The sequence below is a fragment of the Lutra lutra genome, chromosome 5, assembly GCF_902655055.1.
Source record: "Lutra lutra chromosome 5, mLutLut1.2, whole genome shotgun sequence".
Taxonomy (NCBI): Eukaryota; Metazoa; Chordata; class Mammalia; order Carnivora; family Mustelidae; genus Lutra; species Lutra lutra.
In genome coordinates this window covers 24,094,385-24,109,642 of record NC_062282.1, presented here as the reverse complement: position 1 = coordinate 24,109,642, position 15,258 = coordinate 24,094,385, and positions in this window count along the sequence as shown.

Sequence of the window (15,258 nt, the reverse complement as noted above, 5' to 3'; positions counted from 1 at the left end):
AAAAGAAAGAACAAGAACCACATGATACTCTCCATAGATGCTGAAAAAGCATTTGACAAAGTACAGCATCCCTTCCTGATCAAAACTCTTCAAAGTGTAGGGATAGACGGCACATACCTCAATATTATCAAAGCCATCTATGAAAAACCCACCGCAAATATCATTCTCAATGGGGAAAAACTGAAAGCTTTTCCGCTAAGGTCAGGAACACGACAGGGATGTCCGTTATCACCACTGCTATTCAACATAGTGCTAGAAGTCCTAGCCTCAGCAATCAGACAACAAAAGGAAATTAAAGGCATCCAAATCAGCAAAGAAGAAGTCAAACTATCACTCTTTGCAGATGATATGATACTATATGTGGAAAACCCAAAAGACTCCACTCCAAAACTGCTAGAACTTGTACAGGAATTCAGTAAAGTGTCAGGATATAAAATCAATGCACAGAAATCAGTTGCATTTCTCTACACCAACAACAAGACAGAAGAAAGAGAAATTAAGGAGTCCATCCCATTTACAATTGCACCCAAAACTATCAGATACCTAGGAATAAACCTAACCAAAGAGACTAAGAATCTATACTCAGAAAACTATAAAGTACTCATGAAAGAAATTGAGGAAGACACAAAGAAATGGAAAAATGTTCCATGCTCCTGGATTGGAAGAATAAATATTGTAAAAATGTCTATGCTACCTAAAGCAATCTACACATTTAATGCAATTCCTATCAAAGTACCATCCATTTTTTTCAAAGAAATGGAACAAATAATCCTAAAATTTATATGGAACCAGAAAAGACCTCAATAGCCAAAGGAATATTGAAAAAGAAAGCCAAAGTTGGTGGCATCACAATTCCGGACTTCAAGCTCTATTACAAAGCTGTCATCATCAAGACAGCATGGTACTGGCACAAAAACAGACACATAGATCAATGGAACAGAATAGAGAGCCCAGAAATGGACCCTCAACTCTATGGTCAACTCATCTTCGACAAAGCAGGAAAGAATGTCCACTGGAAAAACGACAGCCTCTTCAATAAATGGTGTTGGGAAAATTGGACAGCCACATGCAGAAAAATGAAACTGGATCATTTCCTTACACCACACACGAAAATAGACTCAAAATGGATGAAGGATCTCAATGTGAGAAAGGAATCCATCAAAATCCTTGAGGAGAACACAGGCAGCAACCTCTTCGACCTCAGCCGCAGCAACATCTTCCTAGGAACATCACCAAAGGCAAGGGAAGCAAGGACAAAAATAAACTTTTGGGATTTTATCAAGATCAAAAGCTTTTGCACAGCAAAGGAGACAGTTAACAAAACCAAAAGACAACTGACAGAATGGGAGAAGATATTTGCAAATGACATATCAGATAAAGGGCTAGTGTCCAAAATCTATAAAGAACTTAGCAAACTCAACACCCAAAGAACAAATAATCCAATCAAGAAATGGGCAGAGGACATGAACAGACATTTCTGCAAAGAAGACATCCAGATGGCCAACAGACACATGAAAAAGTGCTCCATATCACTCGGCATCAGGGAAATACAAATCAAAACCACTATGAGATATCACCTCACACCAGTCAGAATGGCTAAAATTAACAAGTCAGGAAATGACAGATGCTGGCGAGGATGCGGAGAAAGGGGAACCCTCCTACACTGTTGGTGGGAATGCAAGCTGGTGCAACCACTCTGGAAAACAGCATGGAGGTTCCTCAAAATGTTGAAAATAGAACTACCCTATGACCCAGCAATTGCACTGCTGGGTATTTGCCCTAAAGATACAAACGTAGTGATCCGAAGGGGCACGTGCACCCGAATGTTTATAGCAGCAATGTCTACAATAGCCAAACTATGGAAAGAACCTAGATGTCCATCTACAGACGAATGGATAAAGAAGATGTGGTATATATACACAATGGAATACTATGCAGCCATCAAAAGAAATGAAATCTTGCCATTTGCGACGACGTGGATGGAACTAGAGGGTATCATGCTTAGCGAAATAAGTCAATCGGAGAAAGACAACTATCATATGATCTCCCTGATATGAGGGAGAGGAGATGCAACATGGGGGGTTGAGGGGGTAGGAGAAGAGTAAATGAAACAAGATGGGATTGGGAGGGAGACAAACCATAAGTGACTCTTAATCTCACAAAACAAACTGAGGGTTGATGGGGGGAGGGGATTGGGCGAGGGGGGTGGGGTTATGGATATTGGGGAGGGTATGTGCTATGGTGAGTGCTGTGAAGTGTGTAAACCTGGCGAATCGCAGACCTGTACCCCTGGGGATAAAAATATATGTTTATAAAGCTGTAAAAAAAAAAAAAAAAAGAAACGAAAAAAGAAAGGATGAATACCCAAGTTTTGTAGCAACATTGACAGGACTGGAAGAGATTATGCTGAGTGAAATAAGTCAAGCAGAGAGAGTCAATTATCATATGGTTTCACTTATTTGTGGAGCATAACAAATAGCATGGAGGCCAAGGGGAGATGGAGAGGAGAAGGGAGTTGAGGGAAATTGGAAGGGGAGGTGAACCATGAGAGACTATGGACTCTGAAAAACGATCTGATAATTTTGAAGGGGTGGGGGGTGGGAGGTTGGGGGCACCAGGTGGTGGGTATTGTAGAGGGCACGGATTGCATGGAGCACTGGGTGTGGTGCAATAATAATGAATACTGTTATACTGAAAAAAAAAATAATAAAGTGAAAAATGTGATTAAAAAAAAAGAAAATAAAAAGCAAAAAAGTAGGAATAATTCACATAATTAATTCTAATTATTGTAAGTGGGCTAATCACCTAAAAGTAAAGATTGTTATAATGGGAAAAAGCAAGAGCCAAATGGATGCCTATAACAAGATACATTTTAATAATAAAGACAGTTTAAAATAAGGGGAAAATAACATAACTGATATTATGAGTAAATTAATATCAGGAAATAGACTTTAAAACAAATATTTCTAGACATAAAGAGGCATACTTATTGTAATAAAAGTGTCAACTTAAAAATAATAGTTCTATTATTATAATGCATATATATTGTCGACCCTTGAACAATGCAGGGGTTAAGGGTGTCAGCCCACATGCAGTCAAACATCTGTGTATAATTTTGATTCCCCCAACACTTACCTACTAATAACCTACTATTACCAGAAGGCTTACCAATAACACAGTTAGTTAATACATATTTTGCATGTTATATGTATTACATACTGTCTTCTTACAATAAAGTAAGCTACAGAAAAGAAAATGTTATTAAGAAAATCATAAGGAGGGGCACCTGGGTGGCTCAGTGGGTTAAGCCTCTGCCTTCAGCTCAGGTCATGAACTCAGGGTCCTGGGATAGATCGAGCCCTGCATCAGGCTCTCTGCTCAGCAAGGAGCTTGCTTCCCTTTCTCTGCCTGCCTCTCTGCCTGCTTGTCATCTCTGTCTGTCAAATAAATAAAATCTTTAAAAAAAAATCATAAGGAAGATAAAATACATTTTCACAGTACTGTACTCCATCTATTGAAAAATAAAATCGCATATAAGTGGACCCAGGAAGTTCAAACCTGGTTGTTTAAGGTTCAGTTGTACCTAGCAATAGAGTTCAAAATATATGGGAAGCAAAATCTGACAATTAGAAATACATAACCTATAGTTATATTTAAAATTTAATCAGTCCTTTTTCACTAACAGAACTAGTAGATTGAAAATGTATTAAGATACACACCTATCAAAAAAAAAAAAAAGATACACACCTATCAGAATAGTTGAAGTCTAAAAAATGGACACTACCAAATGCCAGGGAGACTGCAGAGCAATGGGACCTTCATCCATTGCTGCTGGGAAAAGCAAAATGGTTTCAACTTGGAAGACAGTTTGACAGTTTCTTACAAAGATAAATATAGTCTTACCATGTAATGCAGCAAAACATGCTCATAGATATGTATCCAACTGATTTGAGGACTTATATCCACAAGAAAAACTCCCTCTGAATTTTTAGAGCACCATTATTCTTGATCTCCAAAGTGGAGGCACTCAAGATGCTCTTCAGTAGGAGAATAGACAAACAAAATATTCAGCAGAATACTATTCAGTAACAAAAAGAAATGAGCCATCAAGCCACGAAAAGACATGGATACTTTAAATACATATTACTATGTGAAAGTAGCCAGTCTGAAAAGGTTACATATAATAGATTGTACTAATAGGAGATTCTGGGAAAAGTAAAACTATAACTAAGGTAAAAATATGGTGGTGTAGGTTTGGGGTGGAAGTGTTGAATAAGTAAGACACCTGGGATTTTCAGAGCAGTGAAACCACTCTGTGTGGTACTATAATTGTAGGTACATGACATTGTGCATGTGTAATTGTAGATACATGGCATTGTGCATTTGGCAAAACTACAGAAATTTATGGTACAAAGAATAAACCTTAATGTATGCAATTAAAATAAATCACTTAAAGAAGTTAGAGCGCCAGGAAGAAATGTAAAAATGTTTTGTCTCTTACAAATATATGAAACATCCTCACTGATGGGGTAAGGAACATAGTGCTAACCTAAGCAACTTAAGGAGTGGAGTCCTAAATCCAAAAGCAAAATGAACTGTACAGCAGTCCTGCATGGTAGCTGGCGAGGTTGTTTCCCTTGAAGGTATAGGTTAACAATAGTGATAATTCTTTATGTATGCAAGACTGAAAATTGTGTCAATCAATGGCATATGGTGGAAGCTAAATTTCTCATTGTTGGAGTGGAAATTTACAGATAAACATGGGCAAGAGGCTAAAATGGTCCATGGTGTAATGAATTCTAGCTGGAGACATCAGAATGAATTTATGCTTAGTTTATTATAGATATAGGTGGTTACACATAGAAGTATAGATAAGTGAAGATACATTGTAGTACACAGGCATGTATTTCATTGCTCTTTCAGTTGTAAGAGCCTAAAAGCAAAGACACTCCAGTAGCAACAGCACCTCCAGCAACCATGTCTTGGTTTCTGATGCCATTCTCCAATAAAAGGAGCTAAGCCTCCTTAGAGAAATGACTGATCTAGTATTGGTGTCCATAATATACAAAATATAAAAGATGATTCTGGAATGTGGTCTAAAAAAATCCACTTAACCATCACACACGTTTATGGGAATATGGCAAAGATACATGGTGCAGCTGAGAGAATTCCCAAGATATTGATCATAAAATAAAGTAATATTGCATAACATCAAATAAAAATAATATCCGTGAGCCCATACTGATACAAATAAATAATTTAAATATATAAATAAATGGGGGAGAATAAACAAAACTTATGTGCACAAACATTTCAAATAATGTGTGTGTATATATATATCCACATATATGTATTTTATATATATATATGCTGCCATACACACACACACACATATATATATATATATATACATACTGCCTTAAAGGAGGCTGTGCATAAGTCCCCACTTCTTAAGTATAGATTTGTAGATTGCCATAGTAACCCCTTTCCAAAAAATACCGAAAAGGAAGTGTGGGGGGTAATTAACAAATGCCACCTGAGCCATGTGATCAGTGTCAACATGAATAATGGTAATTCATGTTGATAGTATATACCCTTGTTAATGTGATGATATGGCTCTTTATCTTCCTGGACTTCCTCCTCTAACCTCATAGCTCCTGTCTAATCATGGCAAAAATATCAGAGGAACTGCAATATTTGAATAGTCTTAAAAATTGTAGAGGTCAGCAAAAATGAGGACAATCTAAGAAATTGTCACAGTTTAAAGGAAACCTAAGGAGACATCACAATCAATTGCAACATGATATCTTGGATAGGATCCTAAAACAGAAAAAAAAAAGTGCTAGGTTAAAAACTAAAGGGTTTGGAATAAGCTATGTATTTTAATTAATAATAGTATAGCAATATTAGTTCATTAATTGTAATAAATGGAGCATACTAATTTAAAATTTTAATAATATGAGAATCTGGGTCCTGGGTCCACAGGAACTTTCTGTACTCTCTTTACAATTTTTCTGTAAATCTAAAACTGTTCTAAAATTAAAAGATTTTTTAATATCAACAACAATGTATATTTATGTTTATATATCTATATTTACCTATATTATCAATCAGCTTAATCTAATTTTCTTGGTACAGTCTTCATTTAAAGCCTGTGGTATGCATATTCATGAAGCACTCACTATTATGGACTTTAATATTCACTAGAAATAACTAAACATGGTAGTAGCATGTACACATGCATTCTCTGGCCTTGGATAACTTCTATTATCAATAAAAAATGAAAGATATCTTTAAAAAATCCAAATGTTTGGAAACTAAGAAACCATTCTGATTGTACACAGGTGTCAAATATAAAATGACAAGGACAGCAGAACTTCTTTGGGCCTGAATGATGATAAAAATGCAACTTACCAAAATTTGGGGACACAGCTGCAGTGTCTCAGAGGGGAAAAACAAAAAAAAAAGTATATACCACAAAACTGATGTCTTAGAAAAAAAAGGAAGATTAGAATAAATGACAGATAAGAGCAGAGGGGCACCTGGGTGGCTCAGTCAGTAAGCATCTGCCTTTGTCTCAGGTCATGATCCTAGGGTCCTGGGATTGAGCCCCACATCGGGCTCCCTGCTCTGCAGAAAGCCTGCTTCTCCCTCTCTCACTCCCTCTGCTTGTGGCTTGTGTTCCTTCTCTTGCTGTGTTTTTCCTTGTCAAATCAATAAATAAAATCTAAAAAGTAAAAAAAATAAATAAATAAAATAAAATAAACAATAGAGAATATGAACGAAATAAAAATTAGATCAGAAATAAAAAAATTTAAAAACCCTAAACAGTCTATACCTAAACTATGTGTATATATCATCATATAGTAATGCATTAATATCAATATCATCTTTATATATTAATAGTACTTAATAATTAAATGTTAGTTATTAAAGTTTAATATATAACCTTAAAATATTTCAGCATAGCAAATAATGCAATTTACAAAATGCATTATATACCATGTTATTTATTTTATCTGTGGAATACAACTTGGTTTTACATTTGAAGAATGAGCAATACCATTTATCACATTTACAGATTAAAGCAAAAAAATATGATTGTTTTAATGAATACTGAAAACCCTGCATAAAATTCAGTGCCAATTAATGAGAATAGATTCCTGCAAAAGAATGAAGGGGATCTCTGCAAATAATAAATAATATCCAATATATAATATATATTGGAATATATACATATATTCCATATAAAAAATAAATGAAAAAAACCTAGAACTATAACCCTAATAACTGGAACTGAACATTGGACCAAACATGTTTCTCCCAAGAAGAGAAGCAAGACAAGAATGATCTCTTTCATTATTTCTAATCAGCATTATAATAGAGGCCCTAGCCAATGCATAAAGGAGAGAAATGGAACAAAAAGGTATACAGATTGGAAAAGAAGAAATAATAATATAATTTTTGGTAGATGATATAGGGAATGCTAAGGTATTGAAAAAATGACCATGGACCTAATAAATAAATTCAACAAGGTTGAAGGTATAAGACCAGTATATAAAATTCAGTTTTGTTTTATTAAGAAAACCAAACAAAAGGAAAATAAAATTTCAAAATTATAATTTAAAATATCATAAAAAATGTAAAACTCTTAAATAATCCATTTATTTCTAGTTTCAATGCAAAAAATGAGTATAATTAAATATAGTTGAAAAGGGGGCGCCTGGGTGGCTCAGTAGGTTAAGCCTCTGCCTTTGGCTCAGGTCATGATCTCAGGGTCTTGGGATCCCACATCAGGTTCTCTGCTTGGCGGGAAGCCTGCTTCCCTCTCTCTCTGCCTGCCTCTCTGCCTACTTGTTATCTTGGTCTGCCAAATAAATAAATAAAATCTTTAAAAAAAATGGTTGAAAAAAATTAAAGCAGACTTTAATTAATGGAGAGATATACAATGTTCATGCATTTGATGGCTCTATATTGCTAAGATACCTATACTTACATATTAATGTATAGTTTCAAAATAATCTCAGTCAAATATAATGTGCTTTTTTTGGTAAAAATTAACAAGCTGATTTTAAAATTTATATGGAGATGTAATCAACCTAGAATAGTGCCAATCTACTTGAAAACAGCAGTATTTCAAGGCCCACATTACCTGATTTAATCATTTGATATAAACTATATTTGACAATATGGTAGACCTGACAAGAACAGACATATAGATTAATTCAGTGGAATAGGGAATGAAGCAACACTCTTATATGTTCAATTAATTTCTGAAAAGTGTTCCAAAGCAACTCAAAGAGAAAAAATATTTTCAACAAACCATCTTGGAAGAAATGGATACTATAAGGGAAAAAATACAGTATCATACCGTACACAAAGAATGAATCATACATTAAGAAGGAGGTTAACAATCATACATCTGTTGAAGGAGGTAACAAGATGCCTTTGTGTGTCAGTTGGTGGCCAAAATTAAAAATGTTTCCTGAAAAAAACTGAAAGCTAGGCTTCTTAGGATTATGAAATCTGAATATCTACTACCATCTGACCAGAACCATGTAGTGTGAGTAATGTCAGGCAAGAACCATCCAGTTGGGCACTATCCACCCACAGATTATGAGAAATAATAATTTGTTATTTTTAACTAATATTTTGGGACACCTAGGTGACTCATTCATTGGGCATTTGCCTTTGGCTCAGGTCATGATCCCAGGGTCCTGGGATCGACTCTCACATCAGGCTTCTTTTTCAGTGGAAAGTGTGCTTCTCCCTCTCCCATTCCCCCTGCTTGTATTCTCTCTTTCGTTGCCTCTCTCTGTCAAATAAAAAAATCTTAAAAATAAATAAATCAACAAACAAATAAATAAATCAACCAACCAACCAACCAACCAACCGGTATTTCTTGACATCGCTTGTATTTCAACAACAGATAACAGAAATGGAAGAATCTCACTACAGAGAGAAAACAAGCAGAAAACAAAACAGAACAAACAAACAAACAAAAAAATCCCCAGCAAAACAGTTGCAGAAAGCATACACACAGACATTTAAATATGGCAGGCAATAATCCATAGTAATGGAATTCAGATGGCACAGAGTATTTATGACCTCAAGAACTTAGGACAATAGATAATCTAAAAGAATACGTGTTATGTAACAGGGCTATGCTAGATGCAATAAATTACAGCTTCTCTGTATTTTGCTTGAGAGACTGAATTGCATCCTAGTCAAAGCTGAAACTTACGTGAATTATGAACAGGGCTGGATATACCTTACAAAGAATGCAAAGTATATGACTTGAAGTGAAATAATATTTAACAAAAACTAGTATTATTTATATTTACAAGCCAAGGGAGAAACCAAAAGTTCTAATAATTAATTAGCTTGACTCTACTAAGTACTTTTTACTAGTAGATAGTTTATTTTATAGCAATTAACTATGTTAGGATAACAACTATTTATATTATCACTAACTTGCATTATTTTAAATTATAACTTGACTAAGGGAGAAGAGTAGCTTGAGAATATAAACAATATTTGGTACATTGTTTCTTGAGAAATGATAGTCTGAATATTAGAAAACTAGGTTATAAACATAATTAAATGTGAAAATTAATTTTGTTTAATGGGGATCAATTACTTACCTTATGTGAACAATAGAAATCATTTAAGCTTTGTTGTTAAAAACGTGCATATTCAGAAAGTCTATGATTATCCTTTATGAATAATAAATAGATATATTTTTAGTCAAATTAGCTACTCTATAGAGGAGTGTAACGTCGCTTATCTTTACAATGAACTTTCAGTTCCAGGTCAAGTTGTAGCTAAACATCTGCTGTGGCCATATGTCATCTCAGTAGACTGCCACCAGGTGAGATTTGTAATGTGACACACCAAATTCTAAAAACTATCACAGGAGATGCTATGATACATGAGGCTTTCTCTTGCTTGGCCTCCTAGTCCCAATGGGGGAGATGATTCCATGTTTCAGCTAATATTTTTTGGGTTCGTGCCATAATGCTGGAAAATATTTCTTGCTGCATATACTCTCCCCCTGGCATCTAGAAGGTGAGCATAAGATTAAAAGTCAGAGAGAGAATTTATTACTCATGCTGAACGGATCATAAGTTTCTCACTCTCAGAGCCTCCCCAAGAGTGATTATTAGATTTTTCTGCTATTTGGAGACGCCCCTGGCACTTAAGTTCCCTTCCCTAATACTTGAACATCATTGATTCAGTAAGATACTTCCAGTCCCTTAAATACTTAGAAGTCTGATACCATAGTTAAGTGGCTGTGTCCATTTTTCAATGGTATAGGTCAATCTATTTGCTTTTAAAACAGAATGAAGTCTCAATCTGTCAATCAATTAAATGTATTAAAATATATTAAATTATTATAAAAAGTGTAACACTAAAATATTAATCACACATAATTTTAAAATAAATGCAAGTATGTTTTCATACTCAAGTTCTTGAACAGTCTGGCACAATAGAAATGGAGAAATTCAAATATGGGAACATCAGCACAGCTAAAAGATACTATATTCAAATAGACATAATACACTTTAGCTTTTATACTTGAAATGTACTTACAACTCATGTACTTGGATATTAAAACTACATCCATTACATTGCTATTCTTAATTTTTTTTTTTATTATCGGAGTATAGATGACATACAATGTTATATTAGTTTCTGCTGCACAACATGGTGGTTTGACATTTGTCTGCATCATGCAGCACTCACCCTGGTAAGTGTAGTTACCATCTGTCACCATACAGTGTTATTAAGTTAAAACCTTTTCTAATCTGGTCACCTAGAAGAAGGGAGGCTTATAATTGGATCAAATTTGGGAGAGTGATCTGTGATAGGCAGAATTCTAAAACACCGCAGGTTTCTGCCCCGTGATATATTACCCTATGTAATCCCCTCCTCTTGAGTGTAGTGAACCTATCAATATGATGGGATGCCATTCCTGTAATTAGATAATAATCCATTCACTTTGATTTAATCAAGACAGAGGTTATCCTAAGTGGACTTGACTTAGTGGGGTGACCCATTTAAAAGAAAGTGAAACATCAGAAGGATGCTCCCATGTTGTCCTTGGGGAAGCTGATCACCAGGTTGTGAAGGCCATGGGACAGGAAATAGCCAGTGGACTCTTGAAGCTGAGAGCCTTCTTCCTATAAAATTACAAGGAAATGAATTCTGCCAGTAACTAATGAGTTTGGGAAAGGACTCCAAGCTTAAAATGGAATTGCAGTCCCTGCCAATGCCTTGATTGCAGCCTGGGGGAGCACAGGACCCAGCTAATACATGTCTGAACTCCTGACCCATGGAAACAGTAAAGTAAGAAATGGTGTTTTCCACTGCTAAATTTATGGTAATTTGTTGCAGGGCAAGGAGAACTAATATATGGGCATATTGCACTTGTACTCTCTCCAAAGTACTAAACTGAATAAGAATGATAGCAAGTATGTATGTCCAAGTCCAATTCAGATAATACCGAGCCAACCTCAGCTGACTTTTGTTCTTTCTCAGCTATGAAACTCTTAGGTGCTGTACATTTGGAAAGCATGAAGTCTGTATTTCTAAGGTTGACCGTGTAATATTTGGATGAATAAGGCACATATATATTATATACTGTAGATCATATCAGACATAGTGTAGCTTTGGGAAGATAGAATAATGACAGTCTTCCTAAAATATGTAAATCATCTAATAATATGCAAAAGGAAGCATATATGTATATTTCTGTGGGATAACTGCTCAGAATGCAATAATTCAAACCACTAGGCATCTTAAATTTAAGAGGGAAAAGGTTTGCATGTGATCCAAGTTGGAAGGCAGGAGACTACTACTTAATAGTCCAGGTTGATAAGCCTGGGCATGTGAAATGTCGGCTTTCTCTCTTACTGCCTTACTCTCTTTCTCTCTTATTGTTTTTAAATCTGTAAAGTGGGGATGATATCAACTTCGCTGTGTTCTTTGAAGACTGCATGAATTATAGTATGTGAAATCTTTCTCACACATACTAATTGCTTATAATTAGCTGTACTGTTTGTCAGTACTACAGAAGACCTACAGTGCTGCTTATACAACATTTATACAAATGTTTATTTTTTGTTATTTCTAGTAAAGTAACACCTAAATTGAACTAATTCTCCTCAAAGATGGAAACTCTCAAAATGAAATGTTGTGTTTCAATGCATGCTTAATTATGTATTGCTTAGCTAAATGCGTGATTTGTCAAGGTCTTTAAAGAAGATAATGTTGATTTTTAATCTAAAATTAGCAACTGATTTGTTCTGTTTGCTCTTTTCAACATTGTATTTTAGTCTTCCTAGTTTCCCTTCAAGTTACCTTATTTGCATGTCTTTAAACCCCCCTGTTTGGTTTTATCATTTAGCCAGGCTCACAGTTTCCTTGGTTGTTTAGAAAATTGCCAAACTGAATTCATCAAAAGAATAATGAATACTACATATGACATTCATTATTTTGATTTTCAGTAGAGTAAATTGCATCCAATTTGTTACTCATTTCACTTTGAAATGAAACAAAGAGTTTTTCCGATAATTGTTCTCTGTTTATTGACAGTAACCAGTCTCTTAACATGCATATCAAGTAATGGTTTTATTATATATCTATATGTGTAACTTTTCATCAAATGGAGACATTTAGATATTAAATTGATGATTTGCTTTTAATGAAAATTAGCATTGAGCAATGCAACCTAAGCAACACAGAAAGTAAGTATCGCCCCTGTGGTAGGCAGAATAATGTACTTCCTTATCCCCAAAATATCTACATCTTAATTCCAGCAGCCTGTGAATATATTATGTTACATGGCAACAGGCAGTTAAAGTTGCAGGTAGAATTAAATTTACTAAAGTGCTGCTCTTAACATATGGAGATTATTCTCGACTATCTGGGTGGATTCAGTGTTGCCACTTCAATGGAAGAGAAATGCAGAAGAGGAAGTCAGAATGATGCCAGGTGGGAAGGATTCAACTAGAAGTTGGAGAAAGTGGCCTTGAGCCAACATGTGAGGGCAGCCTCTGGAAGGGGAAAAGACAAGGAAATAGATTCTCCACTAAAACTTCCAGAAAAGAACACATTTCAGCCATCCTTTGATGTTCATCTGTTAGTGAAACCTGTGTTTAATTTCTGACCTACAGGACTCTAAGATATTAAATGTGTCTTGTTTTAAGCCACTACATTTATGGTAATTTGTTATGACAGCAGTAGAAACTAATATGGTCCTCATCTTCTGGGGGTGCTGTCCTTGCTGATTCGCAGATGAAGCAGACTAGGTGCAAATTGAACACCTGTGACCGGAGACGCACTTAAGTTTCAGACAGCATAGTTTACAGAAAAGGAATATTTCATGAGCCCCCATTAGAGAAATGTTACAAGTGTGACAGCAAGTCTACCAACAGGAATGTATATAGCAATTGCTGTCAATTTCACAAAACTGCAAACAACTTCCTTTAGAGAAAAAAAAAAATGTTAGCTTAACACATCACATGAATCTATTTTATATCCTCTAATAGTTTGCCCAGTAATTTTAAATTTTGCTCAAATTGTGATAAACATCATGCAGCTTCCCCTTTCTTGCTTAACAGCTTGGAGATAGGGTCCCTAGATTCATTGTTCACATTGCTTATTCAGGGGAAGTATATGTGTATATTTGTAAATATAAATTATATATATAAATTACATGTATATAAGTATGTGTAAATGTATATAATTTCTTTAGCCTTTTCAAAAAAGAATAAAGCACCACCACTTTGGATTGGTTTTAGAACTGTATGGCTACATTCATTCGTGAATTTGTTGTAATGAATTGGAATGTGCTATTTTTTTTTCCCTCTCATCCTCTTACAAGAACGTTCTTGCTTTGCTTGCAAGCATTTGAAGAGAAATGAAAGGAACAGTTCATAAGGTATGAAGGAGTAGGAAATTCCTTCCTGAAGTTGTCATGTTATCTTTCTGGCCACCTGGCCTACATTCTGACACAGAGAGACCAGTTTAGTTTATTATTTAAAGCTGAACACATCAGTTCTTCAAAAAAAGGCTAAGATCTTAAAGGAGGTACTTCATTGCAGACAAGAAATTACTGTGACCTTGACTACATGTTTCATTAAGAGTGAACTATTTTCATTTCAACTCTCTTTTTATATTAAAGCAGCAGGTCGTATTGAACCATGTAAAATCACGGAGGGGAATTGTGACATTAAATTGTGACATAGTAAAGATTTTCGACATTATAACTATTGAGAGTTATTTGGTTTATTTCTAGAGTAACAATGGGGTACATATTAGAAACAGCAACCTAAAATGTGGCATTTTTTTGAAAAGATTTACTGTTAGACTTTTAAAAAATAGGTTTCTCATATATCAGACAAAGCAGTGATTTCTGAGTAATTATTTAAATGTTCTCTTGCTTCTCCCTCTCCCCTCCCTTAAAGAAGCACTTAACCAACTCCATTAAAAAAAGAACTGGTACAATCAAATGACTGTGTTGCTTCTTGCTGCATTCAAATGCAGCATATAATATGGAATTGGTAAACTTGAACTTTTTATAAAACGGGAATTATGCAAGCAAGGGCTAATACACAGAATACTACGTGAAGCTGTTTTAAGCACTTTGTATGTGTTAATTCTCTTAATTGTCATAAAAAAGTAGGACTTTTAGTGCTTGAATTTTACACAAGGTGGGTCAAGTAACTCGCCCAGAGTCACACAGTGGGTCTGGTACGGATAGTAATCTTGCTAGTAGAGAAATTTTCTCTTCTGTTTTTTTATCCAAAGCATAGATTAAAATGAGTTTGGGCTCTTTGGTTACAAATAACATAATAAATGCAAGGAAGAAAAGGCAAGGTAGTCAAAAGAAAAATATTTTAAGGGCATAGTAACATCTCATGGAACAGGACAGGAGACAGAAGAGATTTTAGAGCCATGAAGTTAAAAACTTGGAGTTACATTCTCACCTTTCACTTCTTATCATTTGCTTATGTTGCTTTAATCTGTCTTCTCTGTAGACTAAACTTCTCTGTTCTCTTATCTTCACGGTTGTTAGAGTTGGCCACAACAAAGCTCTCGTGGTCTTTGTATTTCATTCCATGATCAATCTGTATGAAGCTCATCCTAATTATACATTCTTATGCTTAGAAATTGGATTGGCCAAACTTAGCTTGGGCATCCATCCTTGTCAAAACAGTTCTGTTAATTACTTGTCTGTCAATGAATAAAAGG